General features: G+C 45.0%; 1 pseudogene; it reads left to right on the top strand.

Moving 5' to 3' along the window:
- The first annotated feature begins 1,458 nt into the window (after positions 1-1,458).
- Positions 1,459-27,910, top strand: part of LOC147122696 (cilia- and flagella-associated protein 337-like) — a 41,202-nt pseudogene continuing 14,750 nt past the window's right edge.

Below are 27,910 nucleotides of genomic sequence, written 5' to 3' on the forward strand. Positions count from 1 at the left end.
TCAGAGCGCTGGCGGAGCTCATGTGATGTCAGTCAGCAATGGAACACAGACACAATGGTGCTGACCAATTCTTAAAGGGGAGGGTTCATCTTGCTCTCCAGCCACACCCTGCTCATTGCAGCCTTGAATCTCGGCCTGGAGAGACCTGTACATCAAATCTGCTGGAAAGAACAATGGAGAGGCCATGAGAAAGAGCTCAGAGTGCAGCCCCCACAGTCTTTTTTAAATCGATACAAGGAAGGGCAAATCAAAATGAACCTGCAAAATTAACTAAACATTTTGCGGTGGCGCTAAACACTACCGCCATGATCTCCTGCGCCGGCAGATCGTGACATCAGTCGAGTGTGCAACGCCCCGGTAGCGCCCCGGACCGGATATTGAGTGGCGCCCCCTGCCTTGCTGCCTGTCGCTAGCAACGACAGGTTAAGGGGAGCGTTTGGCAGTCAGGAAGGGACTGGGGGAGCGCTATTTAAAGGCGACCGCTTCCTGCCTTTTTTTGTTGGTGACATTTTTGCACCACGCATTCTGAGAGAGAGAGAGAGAGAGACTTCTGGAGAGATTCAATGCTGTGTGAAGGAGTTTTGGGTACTGAGCAGCACTATGCAGGTTCATTTTGATTTGCCCTTCCTTGCTTCGCCAGCGCTCTGAGGTAGCGCCTCACTCCTCGGCCTTTGCGCCTTAAGACAGCTGTGAGGCGCCTGATTTAGTGCTCCAATCACCACCAGGGGCGATAAAAGCCAAGTTTGCCCTTGGAGGCGATAATTAGCGCCAGGCGCTAAACTTTGTGCACGGCCGATAATGGCGCCCCAAAAGGGGCGATACTGAATTTTTCCCCCTAAGTGTTTGTTTGCCCAAGTGTTAATGAGAAATTTCAGATGAATGACAGTGAATGGTGGGACTGTGTTAATGCGACATCGTAAACTCCTAGAGCAAAACTCAAATGATTTGCAGAATCATCAGAACCCTGAGAACAGCCTTATACACTTCAACAATTAACAATGGTTTGCTACTTTTTTATGAATACAATATTTGAGCCAATCAAGCAACTGTGACATACAATGTGACATGCATGTTGCAAGTGTAATTTTGTAGTGTGACAGGTATACACTAGTTACATTTTAGTTATATAGATGGACATGCGGTTTAATTTTGATTTCCTTTCATTTTTTTTCATGAGTGTGTACAAGACATTGAGAAGTTCAAAATAAGAACTACTCATCAGTAAAGGATATAATTGAAAAGACACAAAATAAATTAGAATAAAGAGTGACAGATTAATTATAACAAAGATGGGACAATATCAAGTTGCTTAGATTTATTTTCTCTGGACAGTATAGTAATTGGTAGTGCCAAGGTCCTCAGTACTGTCCTTCAGCAACAGTAATGATTGATATTTCAAAGCAGATTATGTTATCACTACATAAATATTAATAAATCATAATCATATTTTGTGCCTAGTGATCGAGAAATCCGTATGTATGAACTCTCCAACTTTGAACCCTATTGTCAAATAATTGGCCTCGAATCTATGCCTCTTCGACTAGACTACAGGTAATATTACTACTTAATGTGACTGCTGTTAAGGAAGAGCTTAATGTATTCTATTCCTCTTTACAGGATACCTGCTAAGTGTTTGCAACACTTGTTAAATCCTAGAACGGTGGCAGTAGTATTCATATTTCCACATGAATAACATCAGGAGAATGACAAAATCTGATGGATTACTCTGGTACTCCACTCAAATAAATTCTGAAAGTATACATAAATGCACAACACAAATATTATAAACAGATAATCAAATCAAAATCTGTACTACATTTCCCCTCCATTTTAAGAATTATTTTATGAAGGGCTGTGGGATGCAATGTTAACATATTATCCAGTTCCTTCTGGTTTAAATTAGTCCAGATTGAATGGGGGAGAAGTCCCCTCTCTCTTCTGGCTGTAAGGGTGCTATGTGAGATGAACTTGGGCAGTCTCACACAGAATCACAGAATCACAGAAACCCCACAGTGCAGATAGAGGCCATTTCGGCCCATCGAGCCTGCACCGACACATATCCCACCCGATCCCCATAACCCCTACACCAACACATATCCCACCCCTATCCCCGTAACCCCACGTATTTAATCCCCCTAACACTAAGGGTCAATTTTACCATAGCCAATCAACCTAACCCGCACATCTTTGGACTGTGGGAGGAAACCGGAGCACCCGGAGGAAACCCACGCAAACACGGGGAGAATGTGCAAACTCCACACAGACAGTCGCCCGAGGCCGGATTCGAACCCGGGTCCCTGGCGCTGTGAGGCAACAGTGCTAACCACTATGCCACCGTCTCAACCCAGTTCCCGAAGGGTAAGGACCTATTGCACAAACTACCCATAATTCATTGTTAATTAGTAATAAACGAGCATTCTCACTAGAAGCTACAGTGATGGCTGGTATAGAAACTGGAAAAAATCTACCTGTGCAGAAGGATGTATTCTTCTGAAGTTGGGGAAGAGTAGAGAGAGCTCTACTCTGTGTACACCTGGCCTAGGAGTGCTAACAGTGGGTCTACACATATTATCACTTTCACAATAAGCACAATCATCTCTTAAAAAAATAACTTTCTACTTCTCTCTTCAGGTCTCCCAGGCCAGCCACTTGAGGGCAGACTGGTGACCTGCCAAAGCTGCTCTATCAGGCCACCAGGTGGTGTGCAAGAGTAACCCTGAGTGACATGCCCTCTTATTTTTTTCTCCTTTTTGGGAAGTGCTTGGCCTTTATTTAGTACCGTCTCATGATAGCTGACTGATCATATAGGGCATCACACTTATCCATCCACTCTGTATTAGGTGGGTGATACCATGCTACGCCATAATTACCAGAACCTACTAAAATGGATTTAAAACAAGGATAACAACTGAAAAACTCCTCAAATCAAGACAGTGACAAAAAAGGTTAATGCTATAAATGTTCTTTTCACATAAATATTTCAAAATGTTTCCAAAATCCTCGTCAGTACTTTAAGGCAGTATCCCAGTTATGCAGTAGAATTGTTTCAAGAAACATTTGCTAAGCAGACTGCAGCGGTTCAAGAAGGCCCATCACTACCTTCTCACATGTGCAACAACTACCTTGCCAGTGATGTCCACATCAACAACAACAACTTTCATTTATATAAGCACCTTTAATTTATTAAAACATTCCAAGGTGCTTCACAGGAGCATTATCAAACAAAATTTGACACCGAGTCACACAAGGAGATATTAGGACAGGTGACCAAAAGCTTGGTCACAGAGTTAGGATTTAAGGAGTGCCTTAAAGAAGGAGAGAGAGGTGGAGAGGCTTAGGGAGGAAATTCCAGAGCTTAAGGTTCAGGTAGCTGAAGACACGGCCGTAATTAAAATTGGGGACGCGCAAGAGTCCAGAATTGGAGGAATGCAGAAATCTCGGTGGGTTGTAGGGCTGGAGGAGGTTACAGAGATAGGGAGAAGTGAGGCCATGGCAGGATTTGAAGACAAAGATGAGAATTTTAAAATCGAGGTGTTGCCGGTCCCGGAGCCAATGTAGGTCAATGAGCATAGAGGTGATGGGTGAATGGGACTTGGTGCGAGTTAGGATAGGAGCAGCAAAGTTCTGGATAAGTGTAAGTTTATGGAAGGTGGACGATGGGAGGCCGGCCAGAAGAAGTCATGTCTAGAGGTAATAAAGGCATGGATAAGGTTTTCAGCAGCAGATGAGATGAGGCAGGAATGGAAATGGGCGATGTTACAGAGGTGGAGGTAGGCTGTCTTGGTGATCGGAAGTTCATCGCCGTCAAATAGGACACCAAGGTTGTGAATGGTCTGATTCAGCCTCAGACAGTAACCAGGGAGAGGGATGGAGTCAGTGGCTAGGGAACCGAATTTGTGACGGGACTGAAGACAATGGCCGGATTCGATGACTTACGGCGTCGTAAGTGCCCCACAAATTCCGTGTTTCCGCGTGTGATGCGCATGCATGAAAACCCGGAACTTGCGATCTGTCAAGTTTCTCCTCGACAGATTGGACCCATCCGCTGGAAATTCATTTTCGCTGGCGCAGGGTAGGGCTATTTGCCCAACTGCTGCAGCGAATACCCACCAAATCCATATGCCTGGTAAAAGCAGGCGTAAGGCCTTCTTTTACCAGTGTAAGGGTTTAAATAAATGTTAAAATATTTTTTTTAAATGATTTAAACATTCGCTTACATTTAAAATTAGTTTAGGTTAATTTTGTCCTGGTTAAAAATGTTTAAATTTATTTTTCAAAAAATTAAATTTTATTTGTTTAATTAAAGGGTATTTGAATTAATTTTGAACCTGTGATCATTTATTTTTATTTCAGTGTTGTGAAATTGTATTCATTGGGTGATTTTTATTATGCTTATGGGGATTCCATTTACGTACGGATAATAGGAATCCTCCTTTGTCATTGGTTGGGCCGGCCCACGTGATCCCAGGGACGCTTGTGAACCGCATGCGCCCCTGGGATGTTGGGCCTTTACGCAGGCGTACGCCTGCAGGCCCAGGACTGCATGAATCAGAAGCTCCGGAGCCATCAGGTAAGTACGGAGTTTTCTTGCGGTTCGGAGGCGTACGCGGACGCCACACCTCCGACCGCAATTTCCAGGCCAATGGCTTTGGTCTTCCCAGTGTTTAGTTGGAGGAAATTTCTGCTAATCTAGGACTGCATGTCAGACAAGCAGCGTGACAAATCAGAGACAGTGGAGGGGTTAAGAAGGCTAGTGGTGAGGTAAAGCTGGGTGTCATCAGCGTACATGTGGAACCTGACATTGTGCTTTTGGATGATGTCGCTGAGGGGCAGCGTGTAGATGAGAAATAGGAGGAGGCCAAGGATAGATCCGTGGGGGTCTCCAGAGGTAACAATGCGGGAGCAGCAAGAGAAGCCGTTGCAGGTGATTCTCTGGCCACGACTGGATATATAAGAATGGAACCAGGTGAGGGCAGTCCCACCCAGCTGGACATCGGAGGAGGATGGTGTGGTCAACTGTGTCAAAGGCTGCAGACAGGTCAAGAAGGATGAGGAGGGATAGTTTACCATGGCCACAGTCACATAGGATGTCAAGAATTCATTTTTAAAAAGTTACCTGTGGCAGTGCTCTGTGTTTCACATTTTGATGTCAAGGTTTATATTTAAATCTTGTTTTCTTTAGTTCCACAGGAGATGATGAGTGTGTGATCCTATATGGCGATGAACAGGTATGTTTTCAACATTTGGATTGGTGCATCTTCACTAGCAAAAGTTTCAAATCCATCAATTGTTGTTATAGATCAGTTCAGTTGATCAACACAATGGGGCCAAAAAGCCTCATTCCTGCTTTGCTGGCGTTGTGTGCTGGAGATCTCCACTCCTGAACCTGCTGGAGTATCTGGGGTCAGGACAGGGTCACATCGCTAATATAAGTTGGACTGGCACCTGTGGCACTATGGATGCCAGAGGAGGGGCACGGGAAATGTAGTACCAGATGGCTGCTTGGGGTGGCTGTTGGTGGGCCCCCCCTGAGTGCAGGAAATGAGGCTGATGACCCCTCCTTGACAGCAAGGCCTATCCCTGTCAGCAGCATCCCTGTGATCCAGGCCTGAAAATCCTGTTGAGCTCCACTTCTGATGCTGAGCTGACCTGTGTGCCAAAATAAATTTGGCATACAGGTCAATGGAAAGTAGGGAAGCTGGGGCCGAGGAAATTCTACGTGGAAATTCCTTTCTCTTGACCACACCCCCTTATCATCATGGGGTCATGTCTGAGGTGGATGGAAGCCCCAAGCCCCTGGACTAAGGGTGGGATTCTGAGAGGAGGCTCGTTGTTCCCAGGTCCTGCCAAAGTACCCATCTCCACTGGGCCTCCTAAGCTCAACCTGGACCCCAGGACAACTGAAGGGGCCAAGGATTTTTGGCTCCAATGTTTTTATGGAATGTGCTAAATTCGTTTAATTTTGTTCAATCAGATAAGTAAAACAAATCCTTTGGCAGCATATTTTAATTTTAACATTTTTGAAAGCATAATTTTTACCCTCCTTCTCCAATTTTCTGCCCTTCCCCCTCCCCTCCTAAAGATGGCAACTCACGCTGACATGCAGTTGTAGGGTCCTAGCAGCATTACTGTTCCTCCCCCTAGTGGCGGTTCTTCACCTAAGAACATAAGAGCATAAGAATTAGGAGCAGGAGTAGGCCATACAGCCTGCTCCGCCATTCAATAAGATCATGGCTCAACTTTAGCCTCAACTCCACTTTTCTGCCCGATTTCCATATCCCTTGATTCCCCTAGAGTCCAAGAGTCTATCTATCTCCACTGTCATCTAAGCCTTGACAGACTATTTGATTGTGAGGACGTTACCAGGCCATTTATGTCCTCAACCTAACATTCGTATAATATTACGGCCAGCAGGCTTGATGTGGTAGTGATTAGGGGCAGGAATCCTGCGTTTTCTTTCAACTTCCTAGCCCAGGGATACTGAGACATAAGGTAAGGTCCAGTGGGTAGGAGCTGTTAAAGGGACAGTGAATTTTTTGTATGATTTTAATTTTCTTTTTACCTTTTACTGTTTATTTTGGGGGGTTGGGGGGTGGTTGATGGCAGAAGAGGTAGGGGGAAACCATGTAGTCAAATATTGTCTGTAAAATCATTAGAAAGCTAATTTTAATTGAAGCATTTACAAAGCTTCAGTAAAACAAAATGGCCCAGAAATTTGTTGGTGCCGCGCCCGTTTTACAGGTGTAAATTGGGTGCCTAAGCGCCCAATATGGCGGGTGGCATGCATGCGAACATTGCATGCTAGACGTGTGGTGCCCACCATATTGGGAAAGGCTTCTGTACAGGCGTCCAGGGCCTGCAGCTGAAACAGGCATTAGCTTCTTTGCATATGCAAATAGGGGGGCACCGCATCTATTTCAAACCCTCTACAAAATTCATTAATGACTGACCAAAGCATGTGCCATGCACAGGCCTTCAGCACTACAGCCGGGATATTGTCGGGACCCGTAGCCTTTGCTGTGTCCAGTGCACTTAGCTGTTTCTTGATGTCACGTGGAGTGAATCAAATCAGCTGAAGATTGGCATCTGTGATGGTGGGGATTTTAGGAGAAGACCGAGAAGGATAATTTTCTCAGTAATTCTGGCTGAAAATAGTTACGAACACTTTCCCGACTGGATGTGGCAGGACTGCAGAACTTTGACCTGATTCATTGGTCGTGAGATCATTTAGCTCTGACTATGGCACGCTGCTTTTGCTGTTTAGCATGCATGCAGTCCTGTGTTGGAGCTTCACCAGGTTGGCACTTCATTTTTAGGTACGCCTGCAGCTCCTGGCATGCTCTTCTACACTCCTCAATGAACCAGGGTTGGTCATCTAACTTGATGGTAATGGAGAAATGAAGGATATGCAGGACCATGAGGATAAAAATTGTGGTGGAATACAATTCTGCTGCTGCTAATGACCCACAGCTCCTCATGGATGGCTGCTTGATCTGTTCTTAATCTATCCCACTTGATAGTGCCACACGACATGATCGACGGTGTTCTCTGTGAAGACACGACTTCCTCTCCATGAAGACCGTGCAGTGGTCACTCTTACCAATGCTGTCATGGACAGATGGATCTGCGACAGTTAGATTTGGGAGGACAAGGTCAAATAGTTTATTCCCTTGTGTTGGTTCTCTCTCCACCTGCTGCAAGCTCAACCTGGAAGCTATTTCCTTCAGGACTTGATCAGCTTAGTCAGTAGTGGTACGATAAACCCACTTGGGTGATAGACATTGAAGTCCCCCACCCAGAGTACATTCTGTGTCCTACCCTCAGTGCTTCTTCCAAGTGGAGTTCAACATGGAGGGGTACTGATTCATCAGCTGAGGGAGGGCGGTAGGTTCTAATCAGCAAGTTTCCTTGCCTGTATTTGACCTGAAGCCATGAGCCTTCATTGGGTCTGAAGACATGTTGAGGACTTAAAATTGGTTAACCTAAAAACAGCATAGCGGGTCCTGTAATTTCTGATTCTGACCAAGACTCTGTACACTGCTTAAGAAAATTAATTATTTGTATTGACCATTGCAGTTCTTGTGGAAGTTGCTGTAAAATAGCTACTTATGAAGCAGAGTGATTGGTGATTTAGTAAATTAGTATGGAAAAACAGAAATAGAGGCTAGCATGTTACAGTAAATAAAAACAATGCTCTACTTTTCACAGGGATGTGTCAATATCTTCCTTGTGTCAATGATGGGGGAAAGCCTGAGGTAGGGGAAATAACTCCGTTTTCAGAAACAGTCGAACTGGATTATTGCTTCTATCCTGAACTTTTCTGCTCATATTGTGTAATGCAGTTATTTGGGGCATTTATGATTAATATCTGACAACCAATTTCTGCCACTTCAGAAATACAGTGGCCTAGAAATTCCGGCGTGCAGGGTACGATCCCTGTATTTGAATAATGAAGCCAGAGCTGTCCTTGATAATGGGCCTCGGGCCTTATTTTCATGGAACTGGTGAGCTGCGCAGAACTGCTGGCAAATCATCACTGAAGATTCAGCCTACAAGGAACACACATCTACATATTAGCAGCAAAATGATTCATTGCCCCTGAAATTACAGGTTCTCCCACTATCCTGCTGTAACTTTAGCAGGAGATCAGTGGAATCTACTGAGAAATGTTGTAAGCAGCCATTTATGCCATTTCTCTGGGTTTTGCTGGTCTCTTACTGAAGTACCCCTAGAGAATTTTTAACTGATTGTGTTTTATATGATATAATGATCCAACCCTTATAAATGAGCCCTTCCTCTGATTTACCATGGTCAGTGCCGTGGGTGATTTGCTAATATTATAAAAAGCGTTATGTCTGTATGCACTTTTGTCCATCACCCTCTTGTGTTGCATTTTGTAGCACACTTGGCATTGACTAATTATATGCAAATTTCTCACAACTAATTGGTTACGTTTAATATACGTAAATCACCAAGAAATCACAATTCAGTAACTAAGAGAAGTGACAAAAATATTATCAATCCAAAAAAACAGAAACTGAACCTATCAAATCAAATAGTGTTTTTACAAAGTCCTTTAGCCACAATAAATCAGAACCATGTAGTCTGAAGAAAATACACCAATTAAAAAAAAAAGTCAAACTGAACCAATCAAATTGCTGTAAGACCATTTTGCTTTTGAACAATGACAGAACTGAAAATACATTTATCCTAACTCATGCCTATATTTCTTGAAAGAATATATTATTTCTGCTGCCACAGCAAATCATAAACTTAATATTAATTCCCGAAAGTGCTTTACTCTGCAGGAACTGGACAAAGGGTCCGGCAGTGGATGGAATTCCAAGTATTACCATTGAGAAACTCGCAGGTAGTGGGCAAATCTCTTACATACGTTGGAAGGTTCATAATGATTGGGTGACAGAGGTAAAGTGTTACAGGCTAATTTGTGGGGCCTCTATGGCTCTTTTCTGTCAAGAAATCTTATCAATTAATTTGAAAAATAATTCTAGTTGCTTGATTTTTTTTTACAGATTAAATACATTCGCTCTATCAATGCAGTTATATCAAGTTGCAATGAGGAAGCTACTGCACTAGTTATAGGTAAGATAAGTAGGTGAATTTTGTTCTAGCAATGATTTTTACTAATATCTTGGTAGCATGTCAGAGGCATCCATCACTGCAGAAGTTCCTCAGGAAAGTGTCCTCAACCCAGTCATTTTCAGCTGCGTGATAAACAATGCTCCCTCCATCATAGGGTCAGGAGTGGAGCTGTTTGCCAACTCTTCCGCTGTGTTCAGCTCCATTCACAACTTCTCGAATAATGAAGCAGCCCATGCCAGCCCACTGCAGGACCTGGATAACATCCAGGCTTAGGCTAACAAGTGGTAGGTAACATTTGCACCACTTAAGTGCCAAGTATTGACCATCACAAACAAGAGAAAGCCGAGCCAACTCCCCACGATCTTCAAACAGAGCAGATTACTTGATCAGTACCCCTGGCACTGGAGTTAATATTCACTGGTGCACCGTGGTTGCAGTATGTACAATCTACAGGACGCACTGCAGCAACTCATCAAGGTTACTTTGACAACACTTCCCTCTCTTACAACTTCTATCACCAAGAAGGATGAACAACAATGTCACCTCTATGTCCCTTCCAAGTTCTTTATTTGTTGCTGGGTCAATATCTTGCAATGCCCTATCTAACACCATTGTGGGAGCACCATCACCAGAAGAACTGCAGCGGTTCAAAGAGAAAGCCCACCACCACCTTCTCGGGAATGGGCAATAAATGCATCCCTGCAACATCACCCACATCCTAAGAATTAAAAAAATGAAACTAAGCATATTGTACAACAGTTACAAAAATGAACATTTATGAGCTGTTTAAATGCTTTCTTGACATTGTACTTAAAATAAACATTATAGGTTGTGTCAGAGGCACAAAGAGCTTTCAGCAGAAGATGAAAGAAATTCGAGATGCAGTTCATAATAAGAATAGACACCCCGAGCCAGCAGCAACTGTTCTGCAGAGGAGATTGAGTTGTGATGAGACAGTATTTTTAATCTCAAAAGGAGCAAAAACCTTTGACTTCTGTAAAGAAAAGAACCTGGTTGTCACAGGCGGGTTAGACAGAACTGTTCGACTGTGGAACCCTAATCTCCCAAGGTAAGGAAACATATGAAAAATGTAATGTCTGGAAGTGTTATGTTAGTGACTGTTGAGATGCATGTTCCTGTATGTATGTGTCAATTTTTACACTTTACATCCAATTCCAACCTGAGGACAAGTACTTGCTGCAATATGCTTCAATAGACCTCGTCCTCATCAATCTAACTGTCGCAGATGTATCTGTCCATGACAGTATTGGTAGCAGTGACCACCGCACAGTCCTTGTGGAGATGAAGTCCCATCTTCACACTGAGGACATCCTCCATCGTGTTGTGTGGCACTACCACCATGTTAAATGGGATAGATTCAGAACAGACCTAGCAGCTCAAAACTGGTCATGAAGTGCTATGGGCCATCAACAGCAGCAGAATTGTATTCCACCACAATCTGTAACCTCATGGCCTGGCATATCCCTCACTCTACTATTAACATCAAGCCAGGCGACCAACCCTGGTTGAATGAGGAGTGTAGAAGAGCATGCCAAGAGCAGCACCAGGCGTATCTAAAAATGAGGTGCCAACCTGGGGAAGCTGCAACACAGGACAACATGCATGCTAAACAATGGAAGCAGCATGCTATAGACAGAGCTAAGTGATCCCAGAACTAATGGATCAGATCAAAGCTCTGCAGTCCTGCCACATCCAGTCGTGAATGATGGTGGACCATTAAACAACTGACGGGAGGAGGAGTCTCCTCGAACATCCCCATCCTCAATGATGGCGGAGCCCAGCATGTGAGTGCAAAAGACAAGGCTGAAGCGTTTGCAACCATCTTCAACCAGAAGTGCCGAGTGGATGATCCATCTTGGCCTCCTCCTAAGGTCCCCACCATCACAGATGCCAGTCTTCAGCCAATTCGATTCACTCCACGTGATATCAAGAAACGGCTGAGCGCACTGGATACAGCAAAGGCTATGGGCCCCAACAATAACCCAGCTGTTATGCTGAAGACTTGTGTTCCAGAACTAGTTGCGCCTCTAGCCAAGCTGTTCCAATACAACTATAACACTGGCATCTACCCGACAATATGGAAAACTGCCCAGGTATGTCCTGTCCCCAAAGAGCAGGACAAATCCAATCCGGACAATTACCGCCCATCAGTCTACTCTCAATCATCAGCAAAGTGATGGAAGGGATCATCAACAGTGCTGTCAAACGGCACTTACTCACCAATAACCTGCTCACTGATGCTCAGTTTGGGTTCCGGCAGGACCAATCAGCTCCAGACCTCATTAGGGCTTTGGTCCAAACATGGACGAAAGAACTGAATTCCAGAGGTGAGGTGAGAGTGACTGCCCTTAACATCAAGACAGCATTTGACCGAGTGTGGCATCAGGGAGCCCCAGTAAAATTGAAGCCAATGGGAATCAGGGGGAAAACTCTCCACTGGCTGGAGTCATACCTAGCACAAAGGAAGATGGTTGTGGTTGTTGGATGTCAATCATCACAGTTCCAGGACATCGCTGCAGGAGTTCCTCAGGGCAGTGTCCTAGGCCCAACCATCTTCAGCTGCTTCATCAATGACCTTCCCTCCATCATAAGGTCAGAAGTGGGGATGGTCACTGATGATTGCAAAGTGTTCAGTTCCATTTGCAACTCCTCAGATAATGAAGCAGTCTATGCCCACATGCAGCAAGACCTGGCTGACATTTAGGCTTGGGCTGATAAGTGGCAAGTAACATTTGCACCACACAAGTGCCAGGCAATGACTATCTCCAACAAGAGAGCATCTAACCATCACCCCATGACATTCAATGACATTACCAATGACGAATCCCCCAACATCAACATCCTGGGGGTCATTATTGACCAGAAACCTAACTGGACCAGCCGCATAAATACTGTGGCGACAAGAGCAGGTCAGAGGCTGGGTATTCTGCGGTGAGTGCCTCACCTCCTGACTCTCCAAAGCCTTTCCACCAACTACAAGGCACAAGTAAGGAGTGTGATGGAATACCCTCCACTTGCCTGGATGAGTGCAGCTCCAACAACACTCAAGAAGCTCGACACCATCCAGAACAAAGCAATCTGCTTGATTGGCACCCCATCTACCACCTTAAACATTCACTCCCTCCACCACCGGCGCACTGTGGCTGCAGTGTGTACCATCTACAAGATTCAATGCAGCAACTCGCCAAGGCTTCTTCGACAGCACCTCACAAACCCATGCTACCACCTAGAAGGACAAGGGCAGCAGGCACATGGGAACACCACCACCTCCAAGTTCCCCTCCAAGTCACACACCATCCTGACTTGGAAATATATCGCCGTTTCTTCATAGTCGCTGGGTCAAAATTCTGGAACTCCCTTCCTATCAGCACTATGGGAGTACCTTCACCACGCGGACTGCAGCGGTTCAAGAAGACGGCTCACCACCACCTTCTCAAGGGCAATTAGGGATGGGCAATAAATGCTGGCCTTGCCAGTGACGCCCAGATCCCAGGAACGGATAAAAAAAAGAGTTAGTGAAGTAGATGGTAAAACCTATTTTCCTTTTGCTACTTATTCTGCATATTTGATCATATAAAATAGATGGGCTCTGAAATTCTGCAGGAGTTCTTCTGGTCTCTGCTATTTCTCTTGGGTTTTGCCAGTATCCCACTGGAGTTATGGTGAGACATTGGGAGAATCCCCATGGAATTTCAGGGTCATTATGTATTACTAGACAAAGTGGAGCTAGGAAGATGGATGAATATTCTGATGTTTTGCTTAATCGTTGGGTATCGTGGAGCATTTATGAGGAACATTTCCTTTAGAGATTAAATGGATTGGGTTAGAGGCCATCATAGGGGAGATTGTACATAACCTCTGGAAGGAACTGACTTGATGTACAGTATGGCCTTTTTGAATTCCATGTTTTTTTCTATTATCCTATGCTTATTTTAATTTTTCGGGCTGGATTTTGTCAATGGAGGCGACTTGGAGGCGGGACTGCTGCTTGTCGTGTAAATGTCCCGCCTCCATCCTCGCCTGACCATTCAGAGGGATTTTCCCCTGATTGAGCTTGTTAAGCCCGCCCTGTGGGCTCAGCAAGCCAATTAGGGAAGAAGTCACTGACAGATCACGTCAACATCAGACGTGCTATCTGTCAAGACTTCTTGAAAGAAGAAATGACAGCGTTTGACAGCTCTGTGAAGCTGTCAAACACTGATATTCTCTTGAGTTTGATTAGTTTTTGTGCTGAGGACTGAAAAAAATTGTAAAAAAGTAAATTTCAGATGCCTGATGGATTGACAAGGTGGATGTCCGCTCTCCCGATCCAGCACGGCTAAAGGCTATAGAAGTAAAAAAAGGTAAGTGAACACTTTTTTAAACTTATCACTCACCTTGCATACTTACCACTCCACACTTGCACCCATCACTCATCTCTACACCTTACTTCCAGGTGCCTCCGACCACCGCAGACCTCCTCCACGTCTCTTCCAACCTGGCGGGGTTCTCCGAGATCGGGAAGCCTTCAGCTGTGAAGGTAAAATGGCACTAATCCCTTTTTCTGCCTGTTAACTACCTGTTAACAAGCAGTTAAAAGGATTAAAAGCCTTTCCAGCCTCCAGGAGACGGGACCCGAAGCTGCACATCCTCCCGCCTCCTGGCAAAAGGGCACGGAGGCGGGTTGGGGACGGGTTTGCCATCCTCCCCCACTTTCTCCGATTTTACGTGCTGTCCCACCTCCATGCCCGCCTCCTCGGGGCTTGGAAAATCGAGCCCTTCATGTCTGAGTTAGGTGTGAAAACCTGAGGGAAAATTAAAAATTTTCACCTAAAATATATTTTTAAAAATTCAATTTGATTCTCTAGACTGCCATAACTCTTTGTAACATGGGGGTTGTTTATACAATCTGGTGCACTGGTAGTCTTGGTGCTGATCAGGTGCGGAGCGATATTATCAATTAAGTAGGCTTTAAGATTATTTCTTGTCTGAAGCACATAGAGCACCAATCTGCTAACAGGCCATAATTTAGGAGCCTTTGTGATATATGCTAATTGAGTCTGGAGGTGGCAAAGATAAGGGTTTCAGCTGCAGTGTGGTGAGGTAGGGGTGGAGACAGGCAATGTTGCAGAGGTGGAAATAAGCTGTCTTCATGATGGTTAAGATATGGGGGGAGAAATTCATTATTGCCCCGTTTGGGATGCTAAATCTTAAAAGTTTGGAAAATTAGTGCCAAAAATATTTTTTGCGCTCCAACAAGGAAGTGGAGCGCTAAATCAAGCTCTCCACTTCCTTCTTGGAGCACAATCGGCAGCAGGCGGGGCGGAGACTTCAGCAGCGCTGCACATTGGGCCATTGGGCCGTGCAGCGCTGCCGCGTTCAAAGGTTCCTTCCCTCCCTTAAAGGGAAGGTCATCGCTGCAGGCTCGGCAATAAAAAAATTACCTACCTGGACCACCAAGGCAGCCGCGATCCAACGCAATCAGCTCGGCACTCAAGCAGAGTGCCAGGCAGAAACCCGCAAAAAAAATGCGGAACAAGAAAGGTATTTTTTTTTTTTACTTACCTCAGCCACCTTGCCTTTAATCATCGCCCCCGAAGCGGCTGGCTGACCGACACATGCCTCCTGCAGCTGTCGGTGTTTTCGCCCGGTGCTGCTGCAGGGGGCAGAAGTCAATTTCGGGTCCGGGGCGCTACCGGGAGGTGGAAAGGCACCCAATTTCGCCCCATGGAGTTTGAAGCTCCACTCTGGGTCAAGCAGGACACTAAGTTTGCAGACCATCTGGTGCAGCCTGAGAGAGCAGTCGGGAAGGGGAATTAAATCAATGGTAATGGGTGGGGATCAAATATGATTGCTTCAGTCTTCCCAATAATTAATTGGAGGAAATTCTGGCTCATCCACAACTTGATCTTAGACAGGCAGTCTGGCAGCATGGAGGTAGTTGTGACATCAAGGCAAATGATGGAAAAGTAGAGTATTGTCAGCGCACATGTAGAAAGCAACCCTTTGCCTACTGATGGCATTACAAAGGGGCAACATGTAAATGAAGAAAAGGAAGGGACCGAGGGTGGAACTTTGGCATAAATCAGAGATGCGGCAGTTGGAGGTGAAGTTAATGCTGGAGGTGAAGTCAATGCTGGAGGTGCACTGGAAGTGTTGGGACAGGTAGCAGTTGTAAGGGGTGGTGTGTGTGGTCAGCTTCACCTCTGACTCCCTGAGCAGTTCGAATCGTTCCCACTCCCTTGGTTCTAGACTTTGGACTTATTTGGGGGTTGTAATGAAATTGCAACAGACACCTGAGTTGGTCAAAAGAATTAAGATTTTTATTTTGAGACAGGAAAATATATATTACAATAAAATCTTATACTCTAAAAGGGGGAACACTTCGTAATATGCGAGGGAGAATTACAATAGACAAAAATACCTTACCCTCCCAATCCCACTATCCTAACTAGGCTGAATTCCAGAGGACCAGGAAATGCTCACCAAACGACTTTCTTGACAGATTGTAGAGGTTCGTGATTTCCGGGTTCTCTTTAGTTGTGACGGTTGGGGCCTGCTGTACCCCGGATGTGGTGGAAGACTGCACCTGCATTGGGTTTTCAGTCTTCGCCTGTCCGCTGATGCGGTTGGATGCGTAGTTGGATTTATCGGGTAAGTACCCAATTTTCTTTGGTTAGGTATAGTTTTTAGAGTCTTTTGTGTCAAATCTTACCCAGGGGTAAGTCAGACTAGCTTGTAGAGTGGAAACAAGTTTGTGAATTTTCGACTTCTTGGTGGTTGGTTCCTTGTTGGTCGCAATGGCCCAATATTACCTAGTTGGTGGTAATATTGTTAGTTGTTGGTTTCTTGAGGCCTTTGATTGCCGCGATTTCCTTTTCCTTCCGTTTCGTTCTTCTTTCCTCAAGTCTCCAATCCCCCGACTAAGTACGGTGATGATGATACCTTTTCTGAACCATACTTTCTCTCTCCTGTACTGAACTTGAACCTTCTGGAGCCGTGTCCTCAACTGTGTGAACTGTACTGTCTCTCGAACGCAACATGCTCCCGATCTTCTAATCTGATCTGAACAGGCAGGCCTCAATGATACTGTTTTGAGGCCTGGCTTATCTGACTGCCAAATCTCCTCTGGTCCTTTGTTAATTTTGGCAGGCTCGTTAATTTTAATATGTTTAAATTCTCATCGAGTTTCGGGGATTTTAACTGGTTTCGGGATTGCTTTGAAATCAGTTTAAAATGTGCAAAGTGTTTTGGAAATCTTTCTGAGTGGTTTTAAACTGTTGTTTGATTGCTTTTTCCTGCTGGGGCCAGGTTCTCTTTTGTTGGTTGTTGGCATGTGTTGTATTATTCATGTTCCTGGTGGCCCTGTAAGTTTCGGCGGGAACAGTCTTTTCCGTGGGCTTATTGTCTTTATGTAGAATGACTGGGATGGCCCAGAACATTCTCAGACAATCTGGCCCCTTTTCCAATACTCAAACTGTCTGTCCCACCCATTCCTTTTGTTGCAGCTTTTTTCCACAGGCCTGAACATGCCTTTTAAACTAACCAAATCTTCCTGAGGTTTTGATTTTAGGTCCCCTTTGGCTCAATATTATTTCAAACAGTCCAATATCTCTTCTTTCTTATTTTGGGGGAATCTGTATAATTTTGCGAGCCTTACACAGTAGAGCCATTCAAGGGACTGTCCAGTTACTGGGAGCTGGATGTCTCTGCAAGCCAATGACCTAAAGGGTAGGAAAAACCGTAGGAAGTTTATCAGACTGTGTGCTGGTAGGTTGTGCAGTTTCAGTTGGTTAAACTTTAGCAATAAATCTATACACATTTGAGGCCCCTAGGCCTTGGTTCTTGTCAACTTATGTTTAAGATATCTAGACTTAGGTAAGTGTGGTGTATCCATACTAGGCAAACAGAAATTCCAGTTGTGTGGATTTCTTAGTAGCTTGGTTTTGTTCTTAAACATGGGTTTCCCTGTGTGTCCATGTGTTAACAAATAAAAATCTGCTTTTCTTCTGCAGTTTCTTTCTTTGCTTCTCTCAGTCAACCATTCTTTTTTCATGGGGTAAATTCAGCGAGGCTGTGCTTCTGGCATCTTGTTAGTTGGAGCATGTGTCAGGGAATCTGGGCTATAGCATTATAAGTCGAACTTTAACTCACGCTCTGCTCCGAGAACAATTCTCCATATTTGCTTGATGTCTCGTGTCCCTCTTCCACTTCCATCTGATTTTACCGCACCGTCTACTAGCATGAATTGATTCCATAAATGCTTGCTTGCTTCTACTATCACAGCCAAAGTCAGGGAATACCACTGGGAGGCTAACTCAGCAGTGTGAAAATCACTTCGACACCAGACATTTATGGAGGTAGATTGGTTGGGAGGAGATGTTATAGTGACACTGACTGACTAATCAAATTATAAGGAAGTCTCCTCTCTCTGACAGCTGTTGCAGGTTCTACATGAAGTGAGTTTGACAGTCTCATTTCTGAGTGATTTGATATGTTGATCTTTTTACACAGACGACCAACTGGTATGCTGCATGGACACAATTCACCCATCGTCTTCCTCAGCATTGCTGCAGGAGACAGTAGGATATTTTCTATCTCCGTAGACAAGATAATTAAGGTTTGAGAAGTGACATTCTTCATCTTTTTTTAAATTAATATATAATTTCATTCAACCCTTCCTTGAAAGCATCTTGTAAAATATAAAACGTATACAAGGGACGTATTTGCCACCAGGAGAGAGCAGAGCTAGCGCCTTTCTGTATAATTTTCATTATCAGCCTGCAATGTGCCAGTGGCATTTTCATTATGGAATGAAAAGCTTTAATATGATTTGTTGAGTTGTGTATTTGGCAAACAAAAAGTTTGTCAAACACTTTTTTTGTGAAGGTGGTTTGTTTTGAGAACTGCCCCATATTTCTGTGAAAGTTATGATGGCTCCTTTGCAGCACTAAATAAAAGGCTAGGGCCTCGATTTTTTACTTCGGGCGGGAACACAACAATTCGAGCAGTGTGCCCATCAGGCTCGATCGATTTTAATGGCCGGGCCTCATTTGTAGGTCACATGCCGGGAAGTCAGCAGGAAGCAGCTGCCCAGCCATTAAAATCGTGTGGTCAGAGGCAGCCAGCGGGAACTAGAGGGAATGGTCCCCTGCACTAAGGTAAGTGGACAGGCAAGGGAGAGGGGGATTCCTGGTCAGGGGGTGGGGGGAATCCTGAAGCAGGGAAGGCCAGTCCTGCTCCTCCTTGCCTACAAGAAGCAACTTACTTTACTGGGTCTCTTCTGGCCTTGGCTCCTGTTCCTGAGATATTTGGCCTGGCGCAGAAGCCACCACTCAGGCCTCAGGTTAAAATCACAGATCAGGCCCCGATGTGGTCATATTCAGAGGATACTGCTGGCTTTGGTTTCTAGGCCCGTATGTTTCAGGTTAAACTACAAATTCTATTTTTTTAGACATGTATCTCTACAGAAGCAAAATAAATCAGATAAAGTAGCAATATAGCACTTAACTCTCACTTATACTTAAGTGTTTTCTGAAACCAAAACAACAAAGCATTTTGGAATTAGAGTTTTTTTTCTAGAGTCCTTTTACTGGATCTGGGCTTAACGTAACCTGAAGCTCCACCTTGCCATTGTGACGTAATGGTGGTTCAGCCATGTCAATTAATGATACTGTGAAAGACTACAGTAAATGTACCTCATCCAGGCAGCTTTTTATACCTCCGGTTAAAGACAGATTTATCAAAATGGGCAAGTCTCTTTGAAGAAAACCGAAATTCTTTTTGAGCAGCCCAGTAATCAATAATTATTATATCATTCCTAATGACGAAGAAGTGAAAGACAAATCTCATTGCTGTCTGTTAACTTGTTTATCATATCAAGGGCAAGATGAAGCTCATTGTAATTTTATATGAGGATAAATTGGTCTGGCTCAGATATCAACATGGTCGCTGAAACCAGATTGAAAAGATCTTCTGAACAGTTTGGCTGATTGGTAGCTGAAGACATGATTTTAAATATGTTTGTGAGCCTGTTTGGTTGCAGAAAGACGATGCATGGTTAATTCCATGATATTCAATATTTATGTTCTTCATATCAGACAACATTAGTTAGAGCATTAGAAACCAGCTGTGTTTCGGTTTGAAGGTCACCTAGTTAACCATGCATTCCTTTGGTGACTACAGAAAAGTCAAAGAACTTATACATTTGAACCAAACCTTATACAGCTTTTGTTTTTACTGAAGCAACAGATACACAAATAATATAGTATGTACTACAAAGTAGGAGATTCCTTACACCTACAAACTGAGCCTTTATTATCCACCGCAATGGATGGGATCTGCTGGAAATTGGTGTCCACAAATTTTGGTCTGATTCATAATATGCAGTAATATCTTTGGCATTGAAATGAACATAAATACAGTGCAAGTAATAAGAAAAATGTTGTATAGTCTTATTCACCAAGATAAGGAAATGAATTACAAATAAAAAAGCTGTACAATGGGGTGATTTCTTGAGCAAGTTTATATCCTGCAGAAATTCTGGTGAATAATAGGAATGTGGATAATATAGGTTTTACTGTATTTAGTATCATATAGATAGGAAAGTACCTTACACTGAAACTGTTCTCCTCTGCATTGTTCTCTCCTATAAATCATCATGTTGCATGTCTTCACAGCAATCATATTTCATCGGTGTTATCAAATCGTTTCATATTGATGTCTGTGTTTTAGATTTGGGATATTGAAGATCAAATATGTCTCATCACTGTGAACACTAAAGCTAGTCAGATCAGTGGCGATCTGGCCGCTTGTTATTATTCTCAGGCACTGAAGGCGCTCTACATTGCAACTGATTCACTGGCACTGCTACAGCTCCAGGGCAGGTAAGCAGTGAAAAGTCACTTGGTGAACAAGTGTGGGCATTATTAAGGGCATCAATTACAGCCACATGAAATCATACGGATAGAAGAAATTGAAATAGGTTTCTCTGAGAGGCACTAAGAAGAAGTATAATACTAAGAAGTAAAATTGATGGAAATGTTGTCTGAGGACTCTGAACAGAATATTTTTTGTATGTTCCAACATATTGATTTTAGTGACTTGGGACAGTGTTTTTTCTATAATTATACGAGAAAAGCATAATGATGTTATATATTTTCTGTTTTCTGTTTGGAGTAATATTGGGACAGGTAATATTGATTTAAAGTTAATGAATCCAATGGTATTTTATCTGCAGAGAGGAGCTGAATAAAGGTACATCACACAAGAAACCTGTTCTATGTTGTCAATACAATAAGTTAATGAGACAAGTCGTCACCTGCTGTGAAGGATCTGTAAGTAAGCAAACTCTTTAAAGAAAAAATATTTTGTTGAGAATGCAGTGATCCAACAGAGCTTGTAATTAGAAATAGATTCAAGGGCTTTTTAAAAAGTATTTATTACTTTTACAGTTTTTCCTATTGTTTCATTCCATATCCCAGTCATGACTGTTCCTCCCACATTTATATGATGATCTTCCCCTATCAGCAGTATTGGGTAGTTTGGCCTCCTCATTAGCCTTAACAGTGCTGCTCTTATTTCTGCTACTAGGCTGTGCTTTGTCAGTGCATGTGGGCCCCTCCTTCATGATTTTCCCACTCCTTGTTTGCCCTGGTGCTTATCTTCACTTGATCCTGTGCTTGATGATCTGACTAAGATTGAGTGAGAGCAGGATTAAAAATGGATCTCTTACTCCTTGAACTACAGATTCTACTTTGCACTAGATCACTTGTTTTCCCTTGAAAGTAATTTCTGTGATGCCATTTGACTTTGGATAAAGTACTTCTGATGAGTAACACCATTGTTTAAATGTAATTTATTTTTGAATGGGGTTGGTGGGATTCCCCAGCCCCACAATTGCAAACCACAGGTAGAGATTCAGGTCCAGCTCTAAGATTCCTCAAATGGTGAATTCCTCTTTTCATCAAGAGAGGGGTGGTGCCCAGTGACAAAAAAAGATGAAGGATGAGAGATGGGAATCGTGCCCAGGACTGGAGGGTGGCAGGTGTTCCACACCTCCTCAAAAAAAAAAGGGAACACGATAAGCGATTTATAGGCCAAGTAGTCTTATCTTGGTTATGGGTAAAGAAAGAAAGACTTGCATTTATATAGCAGTTTTTACGACAACCAGACATCCCAAAGTGTTTTACAGCCAATTAAATACGTTCTTTTTAACGTGTAGTCACTGTTGTAATGTAGGAAATGCAGCAGCCAATTTGCACACAGCAATGTGATAATGACCAGATAATCTATTTGAGGGATAAGTATTGGCTAGGACACAAGGGATAACTCCCTTACTCTTCTTTGAAATAGTGCCATAGGATCTTTTACGTCCACCTGAGAGGGCAGACGGGCCCTCAGATTAATGCCTCATTCGAAAGACAGCAACCCCGACAGTGCAGCACTCCCTCAGTACTGCACTGGAATGTCAGCCTAGATTTTTGTGCTCGACTCTCTGGAGTGGGACTTGAACCCACAACCTTCTGACTCAGCGGCAAGAGTTCTACCCACTGAGCCACGGCTGACACATAACCTCTAGGGCATTAAATTGGACAGCCCCTAAAAACAGGGGCTGGGATCGCAATGCACGATTAACCTGCGCCCGTCAATTGAAATGTAGGCAGCCGCCAACATTGTGGCTGCAGCAGGTGCTGGGAGTCGTGCAGGAAGTGAATCTGTCCTGGGGAAAAAATGAGGAATGAGTGGGCTCCAAGGTTTTTGGATGCTGCACTAGAGGTCTTGGTGGAGGAGGTGGAGAGATGTCCTATATCCTCAGGGGGGCAGGAGACCCTACAGACACATGGTCAATAGGCAGTGGGAGCAGATAGCTGTGGAGGTCAATGCCAGCAGTCAAGCCCTGAGGTCCTGGATGCAGTGCCGCAAGGAGTTCAATGACCTCACAAGAGTGGTCAAGATTAGTGAATACATCTTCAAATGCCATATCCTACCAACTGCACCACGAACATCAGCCACTGCTCAATTCACGACACCCCCATCACTCACCTACCAACAATCTCTGTCAATCAGGACTCATACCTAACATTCATCACATCACCTCACCCTCACACACTTAGCAATGCTGCAAACCTCACACCCACATCTCACAGCTTGCACACACTGCCAGCTTTTCAACCATGACAGCCACATCAGCCAAACAGATTGCATGACACTCATTGACACACTTCCTTCTCTCTTGCAGGACAAGGTGGCGCATAACCGGAGGCAACAGGAGCTAACCGGAGGAGGAGAGGCGTGCCTGCATGTCCTAAACTCCATGGAGGAGATGGTGCTGGCCACTATTGGAACGGCCATTGCTGAGGCCGTGGCCAGCGGCGAGGCTGAAACCATCGAAGATGACGGTATCCTTATACCTAATCCTCCTTCTCACATCCCACTTCCTCCTCATCTCACAATCTCTTCTGAATTACAAGCTGCAAATGGTGTAAGCATGCACCTCTTACTTCCCCCCCCCCTCCCTTCACCACAACCTTACCTTTGTGGCTGCTTCCTTTCAGATATCCAAGAGGTGCAACCTGGCCAGGCAGTGGAGGAACACCAACAAGAGAGTGATAATGAAGACACAGCACCATCACTTGATTTCACACCAGCTCCGATACTGACACTGGGCATATCTTAGAGGATAAATTAGAGGCGGGATCTGCAAGTGGTGAGACACCGGGCACGAGTGTGCTGCAGCCAGGGCAGGGGGCAAGGATAACGCAGGTGCCAGCTCGCCGGAGGACGAGGTGGCATATGGGTTCCGCTGTCGAGGACTCAGATGAGGACTTTAATGGGGCAGCCTACAGAAAAACACTGATGGATATGCACAACAAAATGCTTGGTGCATTGGGAAGCCTGCCAGAAAGCCTGCGCTCAATGTCAAGGAGCATGGAGGAGTCCAGCACCAACTTGGCACAGCTGCTTTGTGCAGAGCTTGGAGCCTGTCCTTTGCAGCATGGAAGTGGTGACCAACTCTGTTTGCACATTTGTGAACCCAACCATGATGCAGCATCTGATGGTCAATGCTGCAACTTCCGTTGCAGCACAAGCAGCAGCCACCCAACATCTGAGTGCTGCCATGCAAGCTCAGACTGCTGCCATCATGGCTGTAGATTAGTGTTCAAAGGGGCTCGCAGGGTGTTACAGCACTCCAGCAATCTGTCCCCCAACAGATTACTAGGATTGCTGAGGCACCGCAGTGACTCCATGGAGCACAAACCTGCTGTCCTCTCTCAGGATGACTGCATATGTCCTACCACCCCTGCCACTCTGCCAGTGCCCTTGCTGTTTCTTTTGTGGTCAAGCCAACGCTGTAATGGTCAGTGACAGAGGGAAAGTAAGGTGTGGGATTGCTAGTGAATGGGGAATTGGGGTGGCGGTTACTGCACTCATACTAGTTCTTCAGGTACAGCCTGGGCAGAAAGAGGCTGTCTAAGTTTCTTCTTCTTCTTTACTTCTTCTCCTCCTCCACCTCCTCCTCCTCACCGTCTAGTTGGTGGCAAGCACTGTCCCCTCATGATGGCGAGGTTGTGCAGCATGCAGCAGACCACCACGAATCTTGAGACCCGCTCTGCCAAGTACTGCAGGGCTCCTCCAGAGTGGTCCAGGCAGTGGAAGCATTGTTTCAGCATGCCAATGGTCTGCTCTATCACATTTCGTGCGGCAGTATGGCTTTCATTGCATGCATGCTGCACATGTGTGCGTGCGTTGCGCACCAGAGTCATGAGCCATGTCGTCAGTGGATAGCCCTTGTCGCCCAATATTCACCCTCTGGTTTGCCGTGGTGGCTCAAATGCAAATGGCACAGCGGACTGCCGCAGAATGAAGGCATCATAACTGCTGCCAGGATACTGGACATTGACCTACATGATTCGCTGTCTATGGTCACACACCAGCTGGACCTTTCTGTTCCAGTATAGGGCAGAGATGACGTGTGGCGCCCGCAAAGCGATGTGCGTGCAGTCAATGGCAGCCTGCACCACGGGGAAGCCTGCAATCCTAGCGAAGCTGCATGCTCGGTCCACCTGCTGGTCTCTATTCAAAGAGAGCCAATTACATTTCATTCTCTCTTGCCAGAGAGCCTCAGTGACCTCCCTTCTGCAACAGTGGACAGCAAACTGTGAGATGTTGCAAATATCTCTAGCTCCAGCCTGGAAGGAGCCAGACGCATAAAGGTTCATGGCCACAGTCACCTTCACAGCCACTGGCAATGCGGTCCTTGCCCTGCTCTGAGGTTGCAGTTGTGGCTGCAGCAAGTGGCAGATTTCAGTGAGGACATCCTTATTGAAGCACAGACGTCTCATACATTGTTCCTCACTGAGGTCCAGGTAGGAGAATTGCTCCCTGAACACCCTGCCCTCCTCCAGTTCTGTCCTGCTGGCTGGTGTTATCGGCCCCCTTCTCCTGCAAGAAATAGGGAAGTGTGTCAGTGGGTGTCCTGCAATATGTTTGGGAGCTGTGAGTGCAAGGCTTGCAACAGTGCTAAGTGTGTAAGGGTGAGATAAAGCATTTAGGGTTGAGTACTGATTGAATTGAGCAGTGGATGAGGCTAGTGCAGTGGTTCTCAAACTTTTTTGCTAGAAGGGCCCCTTTTCAAATGGATCAGTAATCATGGACCCCCCCAATTGAATTATTATTGCCCCCTTTTATTGATACTGTACCAGGATCTTCTGACAATGAATTGCAATATAGCTATGCTGACATCTACAAAATGGGAATCCCTCAAGTATGTATGTATAAAATGATAGTGATTTTAAAGCATTGATTTTTTTAAAATTACGAATGCATTGGTTATTCAGTGTATTCAAGTGCTGGCCAGATTATTGTGTCAGATTTGCTCGTTAGCCAGCCCTTAACCTTGGACGGACAGATCTAATGTAATGTATGTCCGACTTACAGGGCCTGTTCTTTTTGGCCGTAACCCGGCGCTGCTGCAACTGGCTGGTAGTCAGGATGGGATCTTTGATTACAGACAGTCGATTGTTCTCTGAACAGCTGGCCCTGCGCCTTTCTACCTCCGTCTCCTGTTGCTGGCGGTGGCATTGCAGCTGCTGTTGGCCCGCTGTCTTTTTAATAGTATTTGATTCCATTTATTATCTTACTGTCTCAAATTACATATTGCAGTAGGTTTCTATTCATACTTGTACATCTGACTTCAATTATCCTCCTGTGTCATCATTCATTTATTGAAATGGAACTGGTTCTCAAGGTGATATAAATGAGTCTTCTCTTCTCCCTTGGTAAACAGAATGCAGTCTCGAGGTGTGACCTGATTTTACTGTTTTGATTAATTTTGTTGGATGAGGACGGGCTCTGCCTTAGATGTGCTGTCCTCCTCGCTCCAATAGCTGGCAGACACTGCAGCAGCAACTTCACGCATAAATCTCATTTCTACAGAAACTTGGGTCGGTGTCAGAAAGGGAGTAACTCGCAGGAGGCATGGAGATCGACATCATCATCCTGCAATTCGGAGGCTTCAGCTATTATCACAAAACATTGGCGGCTTTCGCTTGCCTCCCCATCATACTGGTGGCTTCAAGTTTCTTCAGCGATATGTCTTTCACTCTAACCCCGGGCCACCACTGTGAGCCCAACTCACAGCTCCTTCCCGAAGCTCTCAGAAACCTGCAGTCATTTTCCCTTCTCCTTCTCTGCTTCTTCCTGCAGCGCACAGCTGCTGCTGCTGCCGCCGCCTGATGTGCCTCAATAAATCCGAGACTCAATGTTAGCGGAACAAAACAAGGCTTTTATTAACTTAGAAGGTAACACACAGTGGAGAGGTGTCTTCCATCCAGAGGTCTGCAGTACTGGATGTGAGGCACGCTGAGCCTGCTTACATAGGGGCCAGGTATGGGCGGAGCCCTACACACAATACAATACAAGGTGAGGAAACGGAACTGAGGTAAGGGAAATGAAACTGAAACTAAACCACAGTCACAGGCACAATCACACAAAGAATACAGATGAGTGATGAATGGCATATTTCATCACACCGCCGTCATGGTAACTGTTCACCGCTGCGTTCAGCAGCACCTGGTCACTTCCCACCGGCTCACTGTCCATCCTTGATTGGGGTTTTTTTGGGAACCCCCTGGAAAGTCTCTACGGACCCCAGTTTGAGAAGCACTGGGCTAGTGGTGCAGTTGGTAGGATATGCCATTTGAAGATGAACTCACTCAGCTTGACAACTCGTGTCAGATTGTTAAACTTCTTCCTGCACTGCATCCATGTTCTTGGAGCAACACTCCTGGCATTAACCTCCGCTGCTTTTGTTCACTCTGCCTCCTGAGCATATGTCTGGAGGGCCGCCTGCCCCTCTGCAGATACAGAACGTCTCTCCTTTTTTCCACCTCTTCCACCAAGATCTTCAGTGCATTGTCTGAAAACCTTGCTGCTCGCCCTCTTGCATGATGAAGCATTGCTCAAAGTATCACAGCCCAGATTGACTTTTGAAAAAACTCCCAATGCTTCTTGTAACCAGAATGCACCTCCCCTTTAAGAGGTGCAGGCTGCCTTTAAGTAACGCTAGCCCCTGCTGATGTGTGCAGTCAATGAATGGCGTGGGTAGCGCTGGGTGATGCACCAATCATTTAAAAGAGCAGGCAGCACCAATTTAATATGCTGCCTGCAATGCAATGAACGGGCGCAGGTTAATCACGTACTGCGATCCGCACACCTGTTTTCGGGGGTTAGCCAATTTCTCTCCAGTGGTATTTAAGGGAATGTAGTTGCATGGAAAGAGGGGTGGCTAGAGGATAAAAAACAAAGAGTAGGGATAAGTCTTTCAGATTAGTTGTCTGTGGATAGTGGTGTTTTTAAAATTCATCTCAGGATGTGGGCATTGCTGGCAAGGCCAGCATATATTGCCCATCCTTAATTGCCCTCCAGAAGGTGGTGGCGAGCCTTCTTCTTGAACCGCTGCAGTCCATGTGATGAAGGTCCTCCCACAGTGCTGTTAGATAGGGAGTGCCAGGATTTTGACCCAGTGACAATGAAGGAATGGCAATATATGTCCAAGTCTGAATGGTGTGTGACTTCCAGTTGCAGTGTATCCTATAGGTAGTACACACTGCAGCCACGGTGCACTGGTGATGGAAGGGGTGGATGTTTGAGGTGGTGAATGGGCTGCCAATCAAGAGGACTGCTTTGTCCTGGATGTTGTTACATCTGCGCCCATCCGGACAAGTGGAGAGTATTCCATCACACTCCTGACTTGTGCCTTGTAGGTGGTGGAAAGGCTTTTGGGAGTCAGGAGGTGTGTCACTTG

The sequence above is a fragment of the Somniosus microcephalus genome, chromosome 2 (assembly GCF_052327205.1).
Source record: "Somniosus microcephalus isolate GS21.2 chromosome 2, FLI_Smic_1.0, whole genome shotgun sequence".
Taxonomy (NCBI): domain Eukaryota; kingdom Metazoa; phylum Chordata; class Chondrichthyes; order Squaliformes; family Somniosidae; genus Somniosus; species Somniosus microcephalus.